General features: G+C 36.3%; 1 non-coding gene across 1 annotated transcript; it reads right to left on the minus strand.

Annotated features, from left to right (window-relative positions):
* Window positions 1-24,133: 24,133 nt before the first annotated feature.
* LOC116469936 (U4 spliceosomal RNA) lies at window positions 24,134-24,274 on the minus strand. Its single transcript, XR_004248389.1, has one exon. It is a non-coding gene; the product is annotated as a U4 spliceosomal RNA (small nuclear RNA).
* Between the last annotated feature and the right edge of the window lie 1,849 nt (window positions 24,275-26,123).

Consider the following 26,123-nt stretch of genomic DNA (forward strand, 5'->3'; position numbering starts at 1 on the left):
GAAGAAGAATTAACTAACATTTAGAAATCAAAAGTCTTCTTGTAGCCAGGACTTGCTGGCTAGCATAATTTCGTTTCTCATTTATTTCACATTTAAAAACAAAGCATGCACGATACCTAATCCTAGACTTGCCATTGCTATCCAGGACAAAATACTTCAGAAATTTCTTTATGCAGGCTAATATCTGTTTTTGCTTTCCTTATCCCCTAATCCCAATGTGCAATCATTACAACGAGATGTTTAAAAATATTTCCATAGGCTCAAAATAAGGAAGCAGCATTGGCAGGATCTTAGCAGCTAAGACACCATTGAAAAGGCCACGGTAGCTGAGCCACCATCAGCCTGGGATGGGACGACTCTAAGGAGGGTAGAGAGAGAAATAGAAATGCAGGGGCTGGGCAAATCCCAGAGGCTACTTTTTAAAATATCCTGCTCATGTCCAAAAAAGAAAAAAAGATTTTGAGGTAATTTCCCCAATGATTCTTTAGGCTTAGCTAGCCTGTTTACCGTCTGAGAAAATGGGTTAAAAATAAAGCAGACAAGGGGAATGACAATGTCTTCATAACAAATTAGTAGTGAATCACTTATAATAACAAGAAAGAGAACGGAGGTTAACATTCCTTGAATTTCTATTACGATACGCAAGACTCAGTGACAAGCACCAAACGTAGAGCATATCATGTCGTCATCTGTACAACTCTATTAGGTAAAAAGTTATTCCATTTCACATAGGTGGAAATTGAGGCTCAAAGAAATAAAGTAACTTTAATCACCCATCTAGCATGCATGAGAGCCAAACTTTGCCAAGCGTGTGTAACATCCAAGCCCATGCTCTTTCTCCATTATGCTACTCCCTCATATAATAATATTCCTAATAATAATGAAATAATATATCATTTGCAACACTCATAACAATTTATGTAGTGATTTAATATAAATGTCATTTACTTAACTTTCATGATTAACTCTCAAGGTAGGTATTATCATCATTATCAGAAAGTATCTGTACAGTGGAAACCATATTTAGTATCTGTTTTTATGACCATTACCTACTTGTTCATATATATACATGCTTTATTCCTTCAGCAAGAATATGAAATGTAACTATTTGATTTGGGGAAGGGGGCAATGGACTGTAAATTACCCTCCTCACTTTTTAATCTCCTATAGGTGCCAAGCATTGTTTCTAACACCCAGTAGGGAAACATGATACCTTTTATGTTTCTTGCTTTATTAGAAAACTAAGTCACTTGAAGTCCTGTTTTTTATTTGATTTTTTCTGATTGCACAAATATTTCATATACCATGAGCAATTAAATGCATTACTTAAGGGAAAAATGAAACCACCGAATTGTACTGTACCTGAGGTTAAATATTTTGACCATTGCATTTTAACATGAATTGCAGATCAACAATTATTTATTGGTGTAAAATGCCATCTTTGACATAAGTTTTCAGTATTTTATTTGTAATTTGGGCACACTTAGTGCTTCATACAAGTTAATGTAACTGTGATTCTTCAAAAAATTAATTTGCCTTGATGGGAATGCTGAATCTGTATCAGGGACAAAACACAGAACAACATATCTCTATTTACTGTATATAATTCATTTTATCAATTAAATAATTGAAGCAAATATCATGCAGTTTACTTATTATTTGATGCATATTCTGATATTATGTGCACTTTCTCTAACTAGAAGAAATGAGCCAATTTTTGTTTTGCTCTCTTTGTAACTAAACAAGAGACTTTATTCAGATTTCACCAGTTTTTCTATCAATATCGCTTGTCAGTTTTGTTAAGAATTGACATCTTAACAATATTGAGTCTTTCAATTCATGAACACAGCTTCTCTCTCCATTTCTTTAGCCTTGTTTGATTTCCTTTATCAGCACACTGCAGTATGTCAACATATAGGTTACACGTGTATTTTGCTAGATTCATTATTATTTTTGTGCTGTTGTTAAATGCATTTCTTAACATTTCAAATTCTACTTATTCATTGCTAGCATATAGAAATACAGTTGACATTTGTGTATTAACCGTGTATCGTGTGATCTTGCTAAGCTCATTTATTGATCCAGAGCTTTTATCGGACATGTCATTGTCTATCATATCAGAGCCATTTTTGTTTATTTTTTTCCAATTTGAATGCCTTTTATTTCTTTTTTGCCTGATTACATTAGCTATTATATTTTTTAAAGAATGCATTTGCAATATTTTCAGAAAGAAAAATTATCCTAAACTCAGTTAATAGAGTTTTTGAGTACATGTTTTTATAAAGCCCTTTTTTGATTAATAAAATCATGTATTTTTCAGAAGCAGCATCTGAGTAAAGAGAAGATTTCTTAGTCTGGCTGTCAACAAACTGCGGGGTGTCAGTGAAATCAATCCTATCTCTCAGAATCTCACATTCAAAATCAGGAATTTCTTGATGAACTCATAGATTGCTTTTTATTTAAAATATTACAGAAGGCCTTTCAGGAAGGACCTTCACACTCTCCCATTTTACTGATGAAGAAACTAAACAATGAAAAAATTATGAGATATGCTTAAGATTATAAAATAGAGTGCCATTGCTGAGACAGCGGCATTACCATGACTTGAAACTGGACATTCCAATTGCTACTCCAAGGGCTCTATTTGTTTATATCAGAAATGCGACAGACCACCTTTATGACTATTATTGCTCCACGTTCAGATAGAATCTTGTCCTTGGTTTTCCCATTCCATTTTCTTTATTCTTCTAATCATCTGTTCACTAAATTGTGTGAGAACAGGAGTGAAGATTTGCCTCTTCGCTAGACTGTGAATGCCTTGCAGGTCAGGACCATGACCATATAGAAATCAACTCTTTTCATCCCTAGCTCTAAGTAAGAGATTCAGAATTTGGCGGGCTGTTTGCTAGTTAGATATTAATTGATGTATATTGAAATTTAATTATTGAAGAATGACAGATAGTGCAGTGTGGTAAAAACATCAGGATGTCAGTGACTGGGAGTTTATCCATGATTCATTACATAAATCCATGACCCTTAGCCTATCAAACCACCTCTTCAGGTCTCACAGTAATGTGACAGTGATAATGCCTCAATGATTTGAAAGCAAAGAGCAGGACCAGCTGATAACCTAAGATTCTATCCAGCCTTAGGGGGCATATTTCTGTGAAAACAGCAGAGTCACACACATGACATTGTGTAAAACAGATAAAGATGTCAGTATAGGTGTATTCACATCCTTCTCCCCTCCCCACCTTCCAAAAGAAGTTGTTTGAGAACTACTGGGCTTGGCATGTTTTGGTGAGATTATCTACAAAACCAATAGCCAGGAGAATTGAAAAAGATCCAGAAAGGTTTGACTTATTTACACTGGAATAGGGAGACAGGCTCAGGAAAAGAGATTGGAATCCTGAAAGAGGAGGTACAGAATAATCAATACAATGTGGAATCACCCTGATGCAGTGTGGAGTCAGCCGAAAGAGAAGCGGGTTAAGTTTGGTGAGGGGGAGGCAAACGACCTTCTGGAGGCAGCTTCTGTGCTTTTTGAGTGAGAGAGAGAAAACAAGAAAAATTGCTAAGTTTTTAAAATGTGCTTTCTGAAAAGAATCTCTCATACTTGCACCACACAAAAGTCTTTAATATTTTTTCCATGTAGGACTAATAATTCTTTTAATGGTAATACCATGCTGAGGCAGGTTCACAAAGAGTCAACTATATTCAAGTAACATTTGTTTTCAAAATTTAGTTAGTTTTACAAGGTATATGATTCTCACAAAGCTACCTCAATCCAAGATGCTAAAATCATACTCCTCAATAATAATCCGACTCAAATGTCACCTTCCCCCTGAAGCTCTTCCCATCATTTCCATCAGGATACAATCTCTCCTGCTTTAAACTTCTATAATGTTATAGTCATTAAGGATGCTCACATATATTCTAGTTTTCCTGCTTCCAAGCACATGGTAGGTAGAACTTGCTTATGCCCTTGAAATCAGTAACCCACTTGACTCTATTGGTCTTAAACCAATAGAATGTGGAGAGAAGACTAGAAAAGCCAGTGGATTTTCATGGTTCCCCTATCCCCGCTGTTTCCTCTGGCACTCAACAGTAACATTCCAGGTGGTGGAGTCTCCCTTAGGCTGGGTGCAAGTATAAAGAGACACGGAGCAGATCCTCCAGTAGTCCCAGAACAGGCACATAATATGCATGAAAAATAAATACATGCCATTACAGGCCATTATGACCTGGGGGCTGTTTGTTATCTTAGCACAAGCTAACCTTTCCTGACATATATAAAAATCTATGTGAGTCTCTAATGCAACTCATCACTTTCAATTTCATGATAATACTTATTGACCATAATTTTTTAATCTCATAGTCAAAACTATAATCCCTTTGAGGATAGAAATAATTTTTAATACATGTCTTCTTATTTCTCATCATCATGAGTGCTATGATACAGGTAAGAATTAGTGAAGGGATAAATATACAGTAAATGCATTATTTATTTTAGCTATTATAGATATGTTATTATTATTTCCACATTATAACAAAATTATGGTGAGTTAAAACTCTACATACAGTATTTTCCTAAATTTCTTGAGCCTTTCTAACTAATGCCCTACATTGATGAGCCTCTATGATCATCATTTACAGTTTTCGAAGTCACCCACTGACATACTGAGATGATCTTACAGAGATAATTATGTTACTGTCCTAGGATAATTAAAAGCAATTATGAAAAAACTATTTTAAAGTAAATATTAATGAACATGAGAAATGCTCACTAAAGAAGAAATCAATAAGAATCTCCAAAATATACCCAAAAAATGAGCTTTAAAAGAAAACATGAATGAAGTAAAGCTCACCAATATTTAAATGGTTTTAACATTGTGATTCAAACATCAGACTTACAAATTAACAAAGAGATTTTGACAAATAAAACTGGTAAATTAAACTTAATGATTATTTTATTATGAAAATAAAATTTTAGTGGTGAATGTCATGCATCAGCTAAATAAGTTTTCCTTTTCTTGATGAACAACAGCTCAGTAAAAATCAAATGTGTAGAAAAGCACAGAATAGCTTAAGGTGAAAAATAAAATGTTTATTTGAACTTATATTCATTAAAAATCCTCATAAAGACAAAATTTTCTCAGATTAAAAGTGAAACCTAGAGAACTGACAAAAACAATACAGGAAACAAATTATTTATTATCCACATCTGAGCAATCCCAGAGCCACTCTTCACTTCTCTAAAACAGAAGTAAACAGATTAATATTGCCAGCCCCCGCCCTTTATCTCATTTATCAAGACACTGGCCAACCCCACAATCTGGGGCATCTACACAATTGGAGCTGGCGAAACCTCCCTAGCAGCAGGTCCTGCCCCTACTGGCATAATAAAGAGAAATTCTTTTAAGATACAGTCTGAAAAAATAGGGGAAAAGCGGTTACCTCACCTAAAGGAAGAAATAAAAGAATTATCAGAAACTTATTTTTAGAAACTTTGCCAGCTAGAAGACAATGGAACAATATCTGAAAGAAACAGTTAACCAGTAATTTTATATTGAGAGAGAAAATAAATTTCTGAATTAAAGGTAAAATAAAGCATTTTCAGACAAGTAAGTTCTAAGAGTCTTTGTTACCAGTGTATTGTGTAAACAACAAACGTTAAATAAAGTTATTGAGGTACTCCAAATAAAGCCTGAACTTTAGTTAACAATAATGTGCCAGCGTTGGTTGCCTAGTTTAACAAATATCCCCTGACAATATAAAGTTCTAATAACAGGTAAAAACTGGGTGAGGAACTCTCTGTAACTTTTCTGTAAATCCGAATATTCTCCAAAATCAGAAGTATATTGAAAAAAATGTACAACTCCTGCACTTTGAACGATACAATTATGGAAATAGAAATATAAGCCACAGAAAGTGATAAAATATTTGCAAAACATACATATAATAAAGAACTTATATCTAAATGTATAAAAACCCTCAGAAGTTTTTAATAAGAAAACAACCCAAAAGAAATAGACAGAATATTTAAACAAAGAACAGATATAGATGACATATAAACACAAAAAAAGGATGTTCAGTATCATTAGTCATTGGGAAAGTGCAAATTAAAACCACAATGAAATGGTACTACACACCTATTGGAATGGCTAAAACTCTTAAATCTGACTGACAGGCAAGAATATGGAACAAATAAAACTTTCACACGTTGCTCACAGAAATGAAAAATGATGAAGGAACTTGGAAAATATGTTGACAATTTTGTATAAAGTTAAACATACTATTGTCATACTAACCATAATCTTATCCCTACCATTTAGCCAAGACACATGAAAATATATGTCCAATCATTGACCTACACACAAATGCTCATAGTATTTTTGTTTATAATAGCTAAAAATAGGAAACAAGTCAAATGTCAATGGGGAACAGATAGACCAGCTATGTAATGCAGTGCTACTCAGCAATAAAAATGAACAAGCAGCTGATACATGCAACAGCATTGATGAATCTCAAAACCATTTATGCTAAGGGGGAAAAAGCTGGATGAAAAGCTACATACCATAGGATTTCATTTTTTTTTATAAGTAACAATTTTATTTTTTTAATTTTTTAACTTTGTTTTTTAAACTTTTATGTTCAGAGGTACATGTGCAGTTTTGTTATACAGGTAAACTCATGTCACGGGGCTTGTTGTACAGATTATTAGTTACTTAGGTACAAAACCTAGTACCCAATAGTTGTTTTTTCTGATCCTCTCCCTCCTCCCACCTTCCACCCTCAAGTAGGCCCCAGTGTCTGTTGTTCCCCTCTTTGTGTCCCTGTGTGACATTCAGATAAAAGCAAAGCCACAGAGAGAGAAATCAGACCACTGGTTGCCGAGGACTGGAGACGAGGATAGGTTACCATTTAAAAAGGGTGTAAAGGAACTTCCAGGGATGATTAAAAAGTATTCTATGTCTGGATTATGGTGATGGTGTATGACTATATACATTAGTCAAAATTCATGAAATTATACAACTAAAAAGATAATTTCTTCTGTACATAAATTATACCACAACAAACCCGATTTTTAATTAAAAGACAAACAGATGTCTTTGGAAGTGAAAGGTAAAGTTTTCATAAGTGTTTATGCTTTAAAATAAAAATTCAAAGAATCATTTTGCTTGTTATACTTGGCTAAGGGTCTGCTGACACTTATGCTGGATGTATACAATCACTTTCCTTTGCTTTTGAAATATCCCAGTAGAAAATATTAAGAGAAACTGGAATTCTGTGTAATTTGTCATGCCTTGAAGGAAAGTTTGTTTAGAACTGTCCATAAAATATCTGGGTTATACATCTCTGACTGGTTTTTATCCTGAGTTGAAGAATACATCGAGTATAAAGAAAAATTTGTATAGCTGCCTTCAAGCATTGACAATGTAAGGTAAATCTCACTGAAAGTGTATTACTTTGAAGTAAGTTGTTTAAGAAGTATCAGGAATTGTGCTGGGTTGAGATCTTTTAAGTTCCAAACAAAAGACTAACATAATAAAGATAAAAATTGATAAATATATGAACATTTAAAGCTATTGGATGTCAAAATTATGAAAAGTAAAATTAAAAATCAAATTAAAAACTGGGAAAAATGTTAGCAAACCACAAAATGGACCAAGAGTTAATAAATTTAGGGCTCATAAATAACTACTGAAATAAAAAAACCTAGTACAAAAAAACCCTAGAGAGGTATAAATTGACAATTCACAAATGAATAAATTGAATATTCAAAAGATAATGAAAAATTTCATCTGATTAGTAATAAAAGGAATAAAATTTGTGTTTATTGCATTGGCCAGAATTTTTAAATGAAAATTATCCACATGGTTTAATAAAATGGTACACAAACATTTAATTTTTTCAAAGATTTTTAACAATTGTTGAAATGCAAATTAACACAAATATTCTGGAAAATAATTTGGCAATATGTATCAAAAACCTTTAAGCTGTTCATACTGTTTGCCTTAGCAATCGTTATTAGTATTGATATATGCAAATATTTAACACATGGGTATTCACTCAGTGTTATTTATAATTCTGAACTGGAAATAAACAATAGAGTTATTTAAATAAATTATATCATACAATGTGGCTACTATGCAAATATTAACGTTCTAGAAAAATACATTATGAGATATTTAATAAGAAATATGTAGAGCATTACAGTAAGTAACATACAAAAGTTTGATCCCATTCATTCATTTATTTTTAAATGGAGAACAGAAAACGTACAAGATAAGCCTGAAACATTTTGTCATATCAAAAAGCCAAGAAGCATCTTCACATTATGAAGGTCTATATAGGACTCTGAAGTAATCTACAAGAGACTCTTTCCCTGCAAAAGCTTAAAATTGGGGTATCTATAAGCATATCTACAATGGACTTAAAAATATCAAATATATTTACATCTGTGCCCATAATACTCCAAAAGAAAACCGAAACTCATTGATCACCTTTGGACAATATTAGGAAACCAACTGATTATTTTCTGAGCTGGCAAATAAGGAAAATTAAGAATTTATTCTTTTTTCTTATTTCTATAAAGAATATATTCTTTATAGAATATAATTTTGGGTAATAAAAAGATTAATATACTTAAATACATAAAGTTAAAATGTATTTAAATATATAAATATATTTATATTTATACATTTATATGTTATATATATTTGCATTTATTTAAATATGTACAAGATATATATGTATTTAAATAAATTTTAAATATATAATATATAAGCACATAGAGAAGTATTTTTATAGAAGCACTATGGCTAACAAATGCAGAGTGATAGAATTAGGTTATCAAGCCATGCACCGTGGCTCACACCTGTAATCTCAACACTTTGGTAGGCCAAGGCAGGAGGATCACTTGAGCTCAGGAGTTTGAAACCAACCTGTGCAACGTAGCAAAATGCTGACCCTATAAACAGTAAAAAAAATTAGCCAGGCATGGTGGCACATGCCTGTAGGTCCAGCTACTTGGAAGGCTGAGATGGAAATATCATTTGAGCCCAAGAGGTCAAGGAGGTAGTGAGCTGTTGAGAGGTGAAGCCAGCTGGGCTTCTGGGTCAGGTGGGGACTTGGAGAACTTTTCTGTCTAGTTAAAGGATTGTAAATGCACCAGTCAGCACTCTGTGTCTAGCTAAAGGTTTGTAAAGGCACCAATTGGGTGGAGACTTGGAGAACTTTTCTGTCTAGCTAAAGGATTGTAAATGCAACAATCAGCACTCTGTGTTAGTTAAAGGTTTGTAAACACACCAATCAGCACTCTTTAAAAACGGACCAATCAGCACTCTGTAAAATGGGCCAATCAGCACTCTGCAAAATGGACCAATCAGCAGGATGTGATCGGGGCCAAATGAGGGAATAAAAACTGGCCACCCCAGCCAGCAGCGGCAACCTGCTAAGTCCCTTTACATGCTGTGGAAGCTTTGTTCTTTTGCTCTTTGCAATCAGTCTTGCTGCTGCTTACTCTTTGGGGGCGCACTACCTTTATAAGCTTTAACACTCACTGCAAAGGTCTGCAGTTTCACTCCTGAAGCCAGTGAGACCACGAACCCACTGGGAGGAAGGAACAACTCTGGACACTCAGCCTTTAAGAGCTGTAACGCTCTCTGCGAAGGTCTGCGGCTTCACTCCTGCAGTCAGCAAGACCACGAACCCACCAGAAGGAAGAAGCTCTGGACACATCTGAACATCTGAAGGAACAAACTCCGGACACACCATCTTTAAGAACTTTAACACTCACCGTGAGGGTCCACAGCGTCATTCTTGAAGTCAGTGAGACCAAGAACCCACCGGAAGGAACTAATTCTGGACACACTGTGATGACATCACTATACTTCAGCCTGGGTGACACAGTGAGACCCTGTCTCTAATTAAAAAAGAAATTAGAATATTGCTCCTGTGCGATATCAAATGCTTAGTGGATCTAGGTGATGATTGTCAATGACTGCTAATAATACGTGAAGAAAAAACTACATGTTATATACTACTAATCTATGGAAACAAGGGAGGGAGAAATACATTGAGAAACACTGCAGGAATGCTATCAGAAAAGTCCAGAATATAAGAAATTATATATCAAATAACATTTTTCAACAAAAGAAATTGAGAGAAAAGAAAAAGAAATGAAAGCACAATTTGCAGATTAAAAGGTAAGCTATGTCCACCAAATTGCATACTTCATTTCGATCCTAATTTGAACAAATAACTATAAAAATAAGAAAACATTTATGAAATGAATCAGGGAAATTTGACCACTGAATAGATATTTGATTTTATTAAAGTATTATCTTTAATATTTTAGAAATACAACAATGGTATTGTGATTGTTTTTTAAAATATACCAGTCTTATGGAAATATATACTTATCTATTTATGGATAAAATTATACAATGCCAGGAACTTGCTCCAAAACAGTAGAGAGAAGGGGCTTACATTTGAGTGGGGGAAAGATGAACTTATGTCAGAACTAATAATTTTTAAAGATGAGTAATGGGTACTTGAATGTATTACATCATTTTTTTAAAATGTTGTGTGTACTTGAAAGGTTTACTACGTTTTATTACAAATGACAGATTGAATCTATTTCTTTCCATTCAAAGTACAGCACTCCTTTATTGTCAAATTGTATTGCCACAGGGCCTATTTTGATCATATTTATGGTAGACGTTGCTATTAGCCCCTCAATGTTCATGTTCTCTTCTTTCCTATTAATAAAATTTTCAACTTAGAATTCTCCTGCCTTCTCCTGCAACTAGGTGTAGCCATATGACAAAGATTTCGCTAACGAGATGTGAGCAAAAGGAACCTGTGCAACTTCCAGGTTGTGTTAACCCCTTCCCATCCCGCTTTCTGCAGGTTGGAATGTGGAGGTTGTAGCCAATAGCTCTAATTTGGGATGCACGGGTGGCCTCTTTTCCTGACAAAACCACTGTTCATTATCTAGTATATTCTGCTGGTGTTTGAAACGGCAACTCCATCAATTACTTCCCCTCTGTACTTTTGACAGGTTTTGGGCATTTGGGGTTTTTTGTTTTGTTTTGATTTTTGTGTGTGAGAACTCTTACAATCTACTCTCAGCAATTTCCAAGCATACAATACATTGTTATTAACTATAGTCACAATAGTGGAACAGTAAGTCTCTTGAATTCTTTCCCCTTAACTGAAATTTTGTATCCTTTGACCGACTGCCAACTCTACCATCCAATCCCCTGACAGTTTTTAAATTGAAACTGCCAAGAGTGAGGAAGTTTATTTCTACAGCATGCACAAAGTCCTGCCTGTTTGTAGAGTGTGTCTCAGCAGCTTTTGCCTTCTTGGAAGAATAATGTGAATTCTCATTCACATATCAAGTAGAGGAGCAGAAGATGTATAGTGTTTGCTCTTCGTTTCTTTTCAAAATGTCTTCAAGAACAGCACAAGTAGGATGTGACCCAGAGTACTGGTTTGATGCAACTTCATACATTTGATTGAATTTAGATCAACTTGATTTGATATTTTAGATAAGTTAGTCAATTAGGCTTCTAAAATAAAGTCATAAATTGTTACCAAGATCATAAGCAAAGCAAGACTGCCATGAATTTTTGATAGTATTAGGAGGAACATGTAGTTAGTGGTAAAAAGTAAACTCCAAAAGACTTTGAGGTAGAAAAAAATCCAGTGATCGAGTGGAAAACTGATCTTAGATAGAATAAACTCATTTGGGTATTAATGTAAAAGTACAAAATATTAAAGTAAATCCTGACGCACTTTAAAAGAATAATAAAACAGAGACACTGTAGGCTCTGAAGCTCGACTGCCTGTATTCAAATTCCAGCACTGTTGCTTTTTCCTCTAGCTTGGGCAAGTGACTGAGCCTCTCTCTACCTTAGTTTTCCCATCTAATTATTGGGAAAAACAAATATACCTCCCTGCTATAGCCTGAATGTTTGTGCACCACCACCCCCCCAAAAAAATTCACATGCTGAAATCCTAATCTCCAGCGTGATAGTATCAGTAGGGGATAGTGAGTGTTGGGAAGTGATAGGCTGTAACCAATTTGATTGGTTATAGTCACATGGCTACCTTATTTAATCTACTAGTGCCCTTATAAAAGTGACCCTAGGAAGCTTCCTTCTCCCTCCAGTATGTGAGGACACAGCAAGAAGGTGCCATCTATGAAACAGAAAGTGGGCCCTCACCAGACACCTAATCTTCCTTGATCTTGGACTTCCAGCATTCATAACTATGAAAAATAAATTTCTGTTGTTTATAAGCCACCCACCCAGTTTATGGTTTGTTATGGCAGCCCAAAAAGACTAAGATGCTGTCTTACAGAGTTGGGTTGACTATTGTGTTAAAAGGCACACTGAGGCACAATCAATTTTAGCTTGTTTGAGCAAACAGTGACTCATGAATCAGGAAGCACTAAACCAAACTTGGTTTTGGACTCTGCAAAGGAACACAAGGGGAAGGCTCTTATTGGATGAACATGGATGTAAAGCAAAGAAAATATTTGATTGGTTATAGTCACATAGTTGCCTTATTTAATCTATCCTGCTGGAAAATTCCTACTTATATGAGCTGGTTGGTAACTTTTGATTGGTTGTCCCTAAGTTTTATTTTTCTTTTACATAGGCATTTATGAGAAGTACCTTAAGTTTTGCTTACTTGAGTTTGCAAATTGAGCAAGGTTAAGGTCACTTACGAGGCCTACCTAACTGGCTTTGTGGGCTCAGGAGTCTTCAGGACTGAGCTCCATTTTAATTTACTTTAACAATTATTATGTGTGGAGCTGTGTTTGCCCAATATTCATATGCCAAAGTCCTAATGCCCAGTACCTCAGAATTTACCTTATTTAGAAAAAGAGTTGTGTAGATGTAATAAGATGAGTTCATAGTGGAGTAGGGTGGACCCAAATGTTAATATGATTGATGTTCCTATAAAGAAGGAAATTAAGAGACAGACATGCACACAGGGACAATTCCAGATAAAGATGGCAGTGCGGATCAGGAAGAGGTTTCTACAAGTCAAGGAACTCTAAAGGTCCCAGCAAACCACCAGACGTGAGGGAGAGGTCTGGAACAGATGGTTCCTCACATGTCTCCAGAGGAACCAACCCTGCTGACACTTTGATCTTGGACTTTGATCTTCCAGGACTGTGAAACAATAAATTTTTGTTGTTTAAGCCACTCATTTATGCTTTGTTATGGTGACTTTAGCAAAGTAACTACAAGAATCAAAAGAGCCATTACCTGTGAAGCACTTAGAACAGTAGCTTGCACGTAACAAATGCTCAATGAAAGTTAACTATTACTATTGTTTAAGATTATGTCTTTCATTTTTGTTTTTATTTTCATGACTCTGCACAGTAGCAATAACTATAGTAAATGGGAAAAACTAAACTATGATGTTAGAAAGTTGGTGCATTTTACCAAGACTAAATGATTTCTCTACATTCAAAAGAGTGTCATAGAATTATGTCAATTGGAATAAAACATTTTAAAACCATCATTTAGTTATAAAGTATGCCATTTTGCATATTTTTTAAATGAAATGATGCTAAATTAAATTATATTCAGTTACAGGAAGATTAATATGTAAATCAACAAAAGAGCCTCAAGACAGCTCTTTGGCTCTTATTTGCGGGAGTCAATTTATACCTTGAAGACGTGCAATCTCTTGAATACTAATTTATATCAATTTCTTATACTAATATCAGGCATTTTGTTATTTTGTCAGGTTTTTCTTAGACAGTATAATTCTTTTGCTTTGTTTTTTATACATGTGAATAAAACTACAGAGTGTGTTAGGAGCCTTGTGAAGAATTTAAGTCATCCTTGACTTTCAGCATAATTTCTTTAGAGAAAAATGGCTCACGTTATTTTGCCACTTTTCTATTTCACAGGTTTTTGGCTACTGACCAATATTCTTAAAATTAAACATTTGGATCCAAGTAAAAGCATGACTCTTTTAGCAGTTATGTCACTTATAATGAAAATTTTCAAAAATGAGTATTACTTTAGGGCAAAATAGAGTCTACTTAGAAGGACAAAAACCTGGAAAAAGTGTTTGAACAAATATATAAGGCCAGGGCTACACAATGGCAATAAAAGTCCACCATTTAAAATAAAAGGTAGGGTTACCTAGCTAGCATCACAGAAAAAAGAGCATTTGTTAACTGAGTGCTTATTTTGACTTTATATAGACAAAGCCTGAATCTCAAACTACAATCACACAAAAATTATTCAGAAACACAAATGTTTAAGAGCAAAAGGTGCCAAAATGTTAGACCACATTACAGGGATAGCATAATGACCTTTGTTCTTAACAATTCAGTAGCAAAAGTTATATCTGAAGTCAAATTAAATGTTTTGAGATTTAACAAATATTCAAGCACAACATTGCCATTCCTTCCCTTTTTTAGTGAGATCTATAAAAGCAGGTATGTAACAACCTACAAAAACATACACTAAATTTGTTTAAAGTTCAGAAGATTGTTACATAATAGATGTCATTTGTGTAAAACATACTTATTTTATTGTACGTGCACTGAAATCTCCAGAAGAGTCCTCAAGAATCTGGGGAAGAGAACTGAATGAATGACAGCTCGTGGCAGGAGGGAGAATGTCCTCTGTAGTAAGGCTTCTCACAAGTCTTGTATTTGTACAATGTGCCCTGTTACCTAATTGATATGGTTTGGTTGTGTCCCCACCCAAATCGCATCTTGAATTATAGTTCCCATAATCCCCACATGTCATGGGAGGGACCTGGTGGGAGGTAATTTAATCATGGGGAGCAGTTACCCTTATGCTGTTCTCATGATAGTGAGTTCTCATGAGATCTGACTGTCTTATAACAGGCTTTTCCCCCTTTGCTCAGCACTTCTCCTTGCTGCTGCCCTATGAAGAAGGACATGTTTGCTTCCTCTTCGCCCATAATTGTAAGTTTTCTGAGGCCTCCCCAGCCCTGCAGAACTGTGAGTAAATTAAACCTCTTTCCTTTATAAATTACTCAGTCTTGGGTATGTCTTTATTAGCAGCATGAGAATGAACTAATCCACTAATCAAAGAATGAATTAGGTAAAATAAATATTAGAATTATATTTAAGGCAACGTAGTCATTTCCATAATTTAAACAACATGGGAAGTAGCATCATTCTTCCAGTAATGATCTGAAAATTCTATGGTAAAGTTAAATGTCAGGTGCCTTACACAGACCTAGGAAAATTCTTCTAAAAAATATAATAAAATACACACACCATCACCACTACCACCACCATTATAGCTTCTAAAAGCTTTTCAGGAAGTTCACAAGAAAATACAGTGGAAACTCTGACTATTTATAATTTAGCGAGAGGGGATTTTCACTAAGTAAACATCATATCTGAGCCTCCTTGATTCAATTATATGAAGATTAAATTACTTTTCCTATACCACTACAGGTCAATGGATTCCATAATCTTTTCTCATTTCATTTAAATCTGGATTACCACAATGCTAAATAAGAAGAAATTGGATAGATGAGACTTATGGATAAATTTTACACAAAAATCGGGTCATAGGTCACTTAAAGCTGCAACTCAAATTTCAGACTTTTAACTTGACCATTTTGAACTTATAAAATAGACTTTATTTTTTAAAACAGTCCTTTCATTTCTTCTTTTTTATTGCAATAAAAGTCACAAAACATAAAATCACTGCTTTAATCATCTTAAAGTTTATATAATTCAGTGGCACACGATACATTCACAGTGTTTTGTAACCATCACCACTATTTAGTTCCAGAACATTTTTATCACTCCAAAAGGAAACTTTACACCCATTAAGCAATCACTCACCATTCCCTCCAGCCTCACCCCCAGCCCCTGGCAATCAGTCATCTGCTTTATACCATTATGAATTTGCCTGTTCTGGATATTTCATATAAATAGAAACATACAATACATGGCTTTTTGTGTCTGGCTTTTTTCATTTAGTTTATTACTATCAAAGCTCATTCATGCTGTAACGTATACCAGTACTTCATTCTTTTATGGCTGAAGAATATTTCATTCTATGGATAGACCACATTTTCTTTACCTCTTAATCAGTTGATGAATATCTGTAGTGTTTTCACCTTTTGACCATTATAAACAATATTGCTATGAACATTTATGTACAAGTTATTTTTCTGAGCTCCTGTTTTCAATCTTTTAGGTATATTCCCAGAAGTGGAATTGCTGGGTTATATAGTAACTCTATGTTTAGCTTTTTGAGGAACCAACAAACTGTTTCCCACAGTGGCTGCACATTTTACATTCCTGCTGGAAATGACCAAGGGTTCTAGTCACTCCATGTCCTCACCAATGCTTATTTTCCTTTTTTGATTATAGCCATCCTTGTGGGTATGAAAAGGTATCTCATTGTGGTTTTGATTTGTATTTCCCTAATGACTAATGATGTTGAGTGTATTTTCATGGGTTTCTTGGCCATTTGTAAATATTCTTTGGGAAAATGTGTACTCAAATCCTTGGGCCATTATTGCATTCAATTTTCTCTTTGTCTTTGAGTTCTAGGAACTCTTTATGTAATCTGAATACTAGACCCTTATCAGCTAAACGACTTGCAAAGATTTTCTCCAATTTTTTACTTTCTTGGTAGTGTCATTTGATGTAAAAAGTTTCATACTCTGAGTCCAATTTATCTATTTTTTTCTTTTGTTGCTTATGTTTTTGGTGTCATACCCAAGAAACCATTGCCAAGTCCAAGGTTATGATGATTTATTCCTATATGTTTTCTTCTAAGAGGTTTACCTCCATTATTTAGATCTTTAAGCCATTCTCAGTTAATTTCTGTAAATGATATAAGCAAGGGTTCAAATTCATTACTTTGCATGTAGATATCCAGCCATTTGAAATTTGGACTAATAAAGGTAGCACATGTCAACTGGTGCTACCTTTTTGTAAGTACTGCATTTTATATGTGGTAAAGTATTTTTTAGTGGTTAATTCGGAGTGTGACATACGTTGAAATAACCAAGGAATATTTATATATATAAATACATGTTAATTCACTCACAATTGAGCATCCAAATTTTTTATTAGTGTAGTAAGAAAAATTTACAAGCAAGTATGTGACTTATTTGCCACAATGAAAATCACATGGCATAGTCACAATGCAAGCACACATAATATTGAACCTAAAAGACAATACATTGCCATTTAATTTATGGGAATAATAACAAGTTTTAGCACTGCAATGGTTCTGTGTAAAATAAGTCACAGCGACTTTGGTTCTCAGCTGTGTCAAAAATTTTTCAACACAAAAAAATTTTAAATTGAGATAACATTTCTTCGGTGAATATATTCATTTTTTTTTTCTTTTAGAGTTCATATTATACTGGTGATTCTTTCATCTGTCTCAAAGATAACAGCCTGCTATACACCTTGTTGACCAAAAGCAATATCAGGTAGAGAAGTTTAAGTCAAACCTTCACTAGTATTTAAAACTTTCTTTCCAGTTACAACAATGTGATCTAATCATACATGTTAGAACTAAAAGGGTTTAGAGATATTCTAATATTTTTTACTAGCAGAGAAGATACTAGTATCAGTGCTTTCTAGTCATACATTTTTCCAGTTACATAACTAGTGAGTGGTTGTGAAAGCACTAGAAACAGATCACAATCAGGTGCATGTCTACTACTAATACAGTGCATTTTCAACGACAGTGATCAATAATCATGCTTTTAGTAGACTAACTATCCTAATATTCCAAAGTCCCTTTTTCCCCTCAAGAATAAATTAGGGACATGAAGAAAAAATCGGTGCTTCAATTATGCTAACATCCTTGAGATATTCCAGAGACTGCTCTAACAGGTGTGTTAAAATCTTATTAATAACTCCTCTGTTCCATAAAAATCAGTTTCTTTAAACACTAAGTTGAAGGGCTAAAAGGTTGCTTTATGAGCTGATAATGCTTACTATTGGAAATGATCTCACAAATATTTACTTCGCTTTATATAACACAGAAATTTGGGAATTATATATTTGTAATTTACTATTGATAACTTACTAATAACGTTAGTATTGAATGTTGGTATAAGCAGGCATTCAGTGTGTTTTAAAGGACTTGTGCCATGAATGGAATCACACTTCAAAAGATGGTGAAAAGGTCCCCCACATCCTGGGTATTTTTTAGCCCTAAGTTGTCCCACAGGCCACACTTATCCCTGTCCTCCCTCCTCACTATGGTTTAAATCTGTTCCCTCCAAAATTGTTGACACTTAATGGTCCATGTGAGAGTATTAAGAAGGGGGGCCTTTATTTGAGGTGATTAAGCTGTGAGAACCCCTCTGTCATGAACAGGATGAAGGCCCTGATACAAGAGGCTTCACACAGTGTTTGACGCTCTTGTCCTCTGACTTCTGTCACAAGCAAGGACACAGCGTTCATCCCTCTAAGGAGAGGATGAAAAAGGGGATAGCCTGCAGCCACAAGGAACAATCTCAAAAGCAGAGAGCAGCCCTCACCAGACAACAACACCCGCAGACACCTTGATCTTGAACTTCTCAGTGTCTAGAACTGTGAAAAATAAAACTGTGGTCTTTGTAAATTACCTGGTCTAAGGTACAATCATGTGTCACTTAACAATGTGGGGATGGCCGGGCGCGGTGGCTCATGCCTATGATAGCCCAGCGCTTTGGGAGGCCAAGGCAGGCGGATCACCTGAGGTCAGGAGTTCAAGACCAGCCTGGCCAACATGATGAAACCCTGTCTCTACTAAGAATATAAAAATGCAAAAATACAATTGGCCAGGCTGGTGGCACATGCCTGTAACCCCAGCTACTCAGGAGGCTGAGGCAGGAGAATTGCTTAAACATGGGAGGCGGAGGTTGCAGTGAGCCAAGATCGCACTACTGCACTCCAGCCTGGGCAACAGAGTGAGACTCTGTCTCAAAAAAATAAAAATAAAAAAGACAGTGTGGGGATACATTCTGAGAAATGGGTTGTTAGGCGATTTCCTTGTTGTGTGAACACCACAGAGTGCCCTTACCCAAACCTAAATGCTGTAACCTACTACACACCTGGGCTAGATGGCAAAGCCTATTCCTCCTGGGCTACAAACCTGGACAGTATCTTACCATACTGAGTACTGTAGGCAACTGTACCACAGTGGTATTTGTGTATCTAAACACAGAAAAGATACAGTAAAACTGAGGTATGAAAGAGAAAAAAAATAGTACACCTTTACAGGGCACTTACCAGGAATGGAGCTTGCAGGTCTGGAAGTTGCTCTGGGTGAGTCAGTGAGTGAGTGGTGAGCAAAGGTGAAGACCTAGGACATTACTGCACACTACTGTAGACTTTGTAAACACTGTACACTTTGTAAACACGCTACACTTAGGCTACACTGAATTTATTTTTTAAAAAATAAAGTAATTGCACTATGACATTATGATGGCTATGACATCGCTAGGTTATAGGAATTTTTCAGTTCCATTATAATCTTATAGGACTACAGTCACATATGCAGTCCATTGTTGACCAAAATATTATGCATCTCATGATCGTATTTTATTACAGCAGAACAAATGGACTAAGACACTCCTGCCGCAGGGATACGTATTATGTCAGCAGAGCCAGCAGCACCTTGTCTGTGTCTGAGAAAGACTCCACTGTGGACTCCTCACCAGTTCACTAGGTGTCTCCTCCAGGATCCTGCAGACTAAATCCAATGATGGGTGAAGTTCCCACAGACAGCCTTAAGAGGGGAAGTACTGGCCAGCAGCAGACAGCCACAACCTCAGAGAGCCAGGTGGGCACCAGATGTTTGCCTACTGGGTGCCGGATCTACTACCGTGGTCCAGGGACCCTCAAGGGTGGGGGCCACACACAAGAGCCCCAATGGCCTACCTGGTTGTTTGGCAGGTAGAAGAGTCCCTAGACAGTGCCCAATGGGCCTCTTCAAGGACAGGCCAAGTGTATGTTCAAGATTTAGGCCAACCCTCTAAGAGAAGAGGAAGAGGGAATCCAAAAAAAAGAGGCCAAAAATTCAAGACTTGGGGGGCACTGATTTGTCTGGCAATAACCAACCTGAAAGTAATATTGGAATGGGGTGCTAGGGATCTGCTGAGGTGCCAGGCATTACTTCTTTTGTTGCTGGACTAGAGAGGAGGTCTAAATCCCTTCCCCCTTGGCCCTGGTAAAAGAACAAGGATGGCCATGTAAGTAGAGGACATTGGCTACCCTACCAATCAGTAGGTGAGTTTTATACTTTAATGTATGGTTAAATATCAGATCTGCCCTGGAACATTGTAAGTGTTCAACACACATTAGTTATTATGATATATGCTATGATCATAATATGAACCATAAGATGATTATGATTTTTTTGCAGTGTGTTGTTATTTTAAATAGGTAGGCTAAGGAACTACTGTTATCTCCTTTAACAAATGAAGAAATTGAGGCCAATGAGGTTAAATAACTCAAATTCACAGTTAAATACATCCGTATCTTCTTTTTTTAAGACTAGGTCTGACGCTGCCACTCAAGGAGGAGTGAATAGTGCCATTGTAGCCCACTATTCATTGAACCCCTGGACCCAGGTGATTCTCCTACCTCATCACTCCCCTAACCCCAAGAACCTAGGACTACAAGTGAATATCGACATACCCAGCTAATTTTTAATTTTTTTGTAGAGACAGAGTCTCACTGTTTCCCAGGCTGATCTTGAACTCCTGGCCTCAAATGATTCTCCCACTGTGGCCTACCAAAATTCACAGATTTCAGGTGTGAGCCACCATGCCCAGCCCATATCTTTTCATGTACGTTTCAATGCACCTTTCCATCTACCCTCAGGTAGGTGAAGGATTAAAATGATGGGAAAGTACAGATGTGAAAGGGTGGGATAGGGGGATAAAGTGGGATAGGGGGATAAAGCTGAAAAAATAACAAGCTTGAAATATATGTATATCTAAACCAGATTCAAGAAGTAGAAAGCAACTAAAACTAGAGGAATACAATCAGATATGGCAAGGTTCAATGTGCAGGAGAAATTGAGAGAACCTTTGGTTTCATGAAAGATATATCACATTTTCTTAACCTTGTAAGTTATATATCCATAAGTCAGAAAAAAATCAACATTTTGTGAGAAATCCTAGTTTAAAGCCAATGACATAATGTGATTTCTATTGTTTCCTTTTACTTTCAAAAGTGTTCTAATTTGGGCAATAAATTATATGCTTACTCTTTATACTTAAATTGATGATAGGTGGTCTCATGGAAGGTGGCTCATTTTTTGAAAGCCCTTTGTCATCAGACCTACTGTGGTTCTAAAATACTAACAATTCAGAGAATAAAGTAGTCTGAAAATGGGTGGGAAAGACCACAAGTATAGACAGGGCTACTGGAGTTCACAGGAGAGAAAACCTTTGAGATTGTTGAGAAATGAATCCATACATCTCTATAAGCAATAAAAGGACACCATTGACAAGAATAGTTCAGTCCTTAAGCAGAACATCACCTCACTCTGAGGACAAAGGAGGTCACTGGCACTCTTGTCCTTTTCCTATTTTCTCTCCCTGTGAGAACATCAAAGGATTAGGAGCTGAGATTGCAAGCAATCTGAGATGATAATAAAAGGGTTGAAAAGAGGCTTTTTGTGATGAAAGAGGAGCCAAGAAGAAGGAGAAAACTTCTTTAGCACAATAAAAAAGAGTTATGTTTTATAAGAAGTAGTATCAATATTATACAATAAAATCAATATACTATTTTCATGTGAATATAAGCTGCACTCTCTTTGGAATAAAATTAGTTGTTCTTGTACATAACAATTGTCAATTTAGGGCTACACTGCATCCATTACTCTTTCCCAAAGGCCCTTCATTTTTCTACATGAAGACTGAAGTCTATCATGCAGAAGCTTGATAAAATTCTATATTCAAAGAGCCTTGAGCTACCATTATAAGACTAAAGTGGTCTTAGAGCTCGTTCTACAAGATCCTTTCTCTTGCTGCCTAGATCGACAGTAGCCACGTGATCCAAGTTCAGCCAATTGATCACTCTTTCTTTCCCTAGTTGTGGACCCTGTAACCACCCAATGGGTTTATCTTGCCCATTGCCTAGACAGAGCCGATTTATCAAGACCAGAGAATTGCCATAGAGAAAGGGTAATTCATGCAGAGCTGGCTGTGTGGGAGACTGGAGTTTTATTATTACTCAAATCAGTCTTCCTGAGCATTTGGGGATCCAATTTTTTAAGGATAATTTGGTGGGTAGAGGGCCAGTGAATTGGGAATCCTGATTGGTCATGTCAGAGATGAAATCATAGGGAGTTGAAGCTGTCCTCCTGCAAAGTCATTTCCTGGGCTGGGCAGGGGGGAGCGGGGTGGGGCCACAAGACCAAATCAGCCAATTTATCAACTGATCCATTGAATGCAGGGTCTGCAAAATGTCTCAAGTGCTGGTATTAGGGTTTACAATAGTGATGTTATCCCCAGGAGCAATTTGAGGAGGTTTAGAATCTTGCAGCCTCCAGCTGCATGACTCCTAAACCATAATTTCTAATCTTGTGGCTAATTTGTTAGTCCTGCAAAGGCAGTCTAGTCCCTAGGTAGGAAGGGGGTTTGTTTTGGGAAAGGGCTGTTACCATCTTTGTTTCAAAGCTAAACCATAAACTAAGTTCATCCCAGGGTTAGTTCGGCCTCCACTCAGAAATGAACAAGGACAGCATGAAGGTTAGAAGCAAGATGGAGTCAGTTAGGTCAGATCTCTTTCACTGTAATAATTGTCTCAGTTATAGTTTTTGCAAAGGCAGTTTCAACCCTCCGAGAGGTGACACAACAATGAGAGAAAATGGTTAGAGATCAATTTATTCTGTGAAAGTAGGTGAGACAATCTAGAAGTTTCTTTCAAAAAGGTGACTTAGAGCTGCCCGGTTTCTCTCTCTCCCAAGCCTGATTGCTGTTACTTGCTTTAAACCAAAGAAACTTAATATATTCAAGTTGATAAGCTGTGTTTGCCCTAATCAAAGGGAAAAGTTTCTGATGCCATCCCTGGAGGAGGAAATTGAATGGAATTGGTACTGTATTCTTCCACTTCATGATACAAGAGCCCTCTGATTTGACAATCAGTAGAAGCATGGTCCAAAGAAAGCCTACCATAACATTCTAAGCCAAAGATGATAGAGTTTGCAGGACACAGGGAAAAAAAGATGGACAGAATCTCCATCTCTTACGTAGATGAGTATTCCAGGAAATGAGAATTGGTACTTCTAAAGCAGAGTAGGTAAAGGAGAGAAAATTAGGAGTTGATGTTAGAAAGTGAGGGTACATCCACACAGAGCACTTCCAAAGGCCTATATCTTGTGGGGGCACATTTTAATATGTACTTACCCTTCACGTGCTTAAATCACCATGGAAATCTGCCTATATTTTCAGTTGGGGGTGACGTTCTAATGGTTCTTAGGAAGATCAGTGCCTACCTGCTTCCTGTTGAAATAGGGCTGCTGGGGTCCCACCCCCCACCCCACCAATCATAAGGAGAAGAGGCCACAGATCTGCATGTGTGTAGTTCACTGGCAGTAAGACTCCAGGGCTCTTTTCTTTGGTGGCTCCTCTATCCCAGCAGTGTAGTATGGGCACCTTCTCTTTTGTGGGACAGAGAGAAAGACCATTGACTCACCCAAGTAAACATTTCTCTCCACTTTGGAATTATTTGTGGTAATTATTAATTTGACTGAATCATTTTGGAAACTTCTATTTCTCTTGGTGATTGTGGAGTCCCTCAAAGCTAAGAGGGACTGGACTAGGGGTTAGGGTTCACAGCAAGTAGCTGGCGATTTGAATGGACTCTATGTCGAGATTTCCCAGGAATAAGGCCAACAAAAAAATCTGGAGATTTCCCTCTTGCCAACAAAGCAGAAACTCAAGCAAGGACTTGAGACAGGTGACCTGGTTAATAATCAAGTGTTTCCCAACCACAGCATTTCCCTTGTGGTCCCAAGCACCCAAGCTTGGCACTCGAAGACAAGTGGCAGAGTGCAGGATACATCAAATACGATATTTGCACATTATGGTTAAAAATGAATCTTCTTTTTTCTTTTTTTAAATTCTGTCTCTGTAGAGACTGTCAAAAATTGCCAATGCCTATTCTAATGCAAGTCATCACACCAGGGTATTGGGAAATGTTTCTAACTAGCAATAATCGCACCCTGGAGGAACGTCAGTAGCTACAATAGTGCCACTGCACAAAGCTTAAACTAACTTATTTTTATTATTCTTCTAGTGCTAATTTATTAAAATACAGATATGGTGTAAATAATTCAATTTCCTGCAATATATCTTTTCTATTATTGCTTCTGGAATCATTTGATTCCTTCCATTTTCTTCTTATCACAAGCTAGTCTCTACTTATCTTGACCTATTTATTGTTACAAATAATGTTTTCCTAAAACAAATTAGGCCATCAGGCAGTATTTTAAATGTTTTTTCTTTCCTTGTCATTTAGTAATTCTATTTGGCAGGAAAGATGTTCTATTGAACACTTAGAGAAATGTTCTTCTCTTGGGCTGCAGACTGTTTTATGAGCTTTGATCCGATTTTCTTAGTTGACTCATTCTTGAGCAGAATGCATTTGACCAAGGTTAGTATTAGAATATAGCATAAGTTCTCAAATTTCTCTCCTTGTGGACAAGTCAACCTCTCAGTTCATGTGCTGGAGTATATGCTGTAAGGTAAAATGCCTACCATATTCCCCCCAAAAAATAGAAGGCCTTTAAAAAATTCAGCTTCCTTTTAGGTGTACAACCCCATCTTTTCACTCTGAATAGGAAAAGACTCCATCAAAGTTTCGTAAAATCTTTCATTGGTTTGTGTTAGATACTCCTGATTTATCAAATTATACCTACTCTAAGCCTTGCATTAGAAGTAACTGTGAGAGGATTTGTCACTAATTCTCCTCTTCTGCCCCTCAGAGGTTGCCCAGGTACTACCAACACTGTTCATTTAGAGTAGGTGAAAATCCTTGATATCTAATTAGGAAATGACAAAGATTTCTCAACTCTGTGTGCATATTGGAAACATGTAGGGATCTTTCAAAAATTTTCAATGTCCTACTTCTATCTCAAAGATATTCACATCAGTATATTTTACAGTGCTCCTCAAGTGATTCATAAAAAAAAATACACAAGACTGAGAACCACTAACCACACTTAACTTCCTAATTTTAGGTAGTTCAGAATAACACCCTTAATTTCCTCTCAGCTGCCATGGAGAAGAGAAACCTTGTAATAAAGTAGTTCTCAAAACTTGGTCCCCAAACCAGTAACAACAAAATTATTTGAGAACTTGTCAGATGCCAATTCTCAGGTCCCACCCCAGTGCATTAGAAACTCTGGGAGTAGGACCCAACAATTGTGTTTTGACAAGTCCTTCAGGTGATTCAGATGCACGCAAAGGTTTAAGAATCACTGCCGTAATACGTCAATGCTTTTTCTTACTTTTAAAGTGCCACAGCACAGAATGACAAACAGAACATCAAAGCTGTGCCACTTCAGACCCGGAACTGTAGCATAAGGAAATGGGCCAATGCTATTTCTTAATCCTGTTTCCTGTAGTGTTGTCCATAAAAACTCCTATCTGAACCCCACATCTGCTCAATTCTTAATATAAGTTTTTGGTGCTATAGTGAAAAATGTCCCCTTCTTCAGTTATTTTAATGGACAACATGGTAGAAAGTTAAGCCAAGGGGTTTGGGCCCTAAAACTCAGATATCCTCCTCCCCAAAGTTCTTTTAGTGATCTCTTTATTTTGCAACATTGAATAGGAACAAATGACTTGATATGGAACAGTTCTTTTTCTAAAAGTTTGAAACTGAATTTGGCAGCTCAGACATGACTTGGCAGTTAGAAACTCAATAAAATACCATTAGGGCAGGCTGTGACTCAATCACTCCTGTGTTTGAAAAAAAAAGAAGAAAAATAAGAAGAAAGCTGGCAGAAAGCTTTTCTTTTAAATCCATGCTTGTTTTGTTTCTTTGATTATTTTTCTTCTCATCCTCCTCCAGGTTCCCTCCCTCAAGGGAATTACATAATGGCAGGGAGACC

This window comes from Hylobates moloch, unplaced genomic scaffold (genome assembly GCF_009828535.3).
Source record: "Hylobates moloch isolate HMO894 unplaced genomic scaffold, HMol_V3 SCAFFOLD_5, whole genome shotgun sequence".
Lineage (NCBI taxonomy): Eukaryota > Metazoa > Chordata > Mammalia > Primates > Hylobatidae > Hylobates > Hylobates moloch.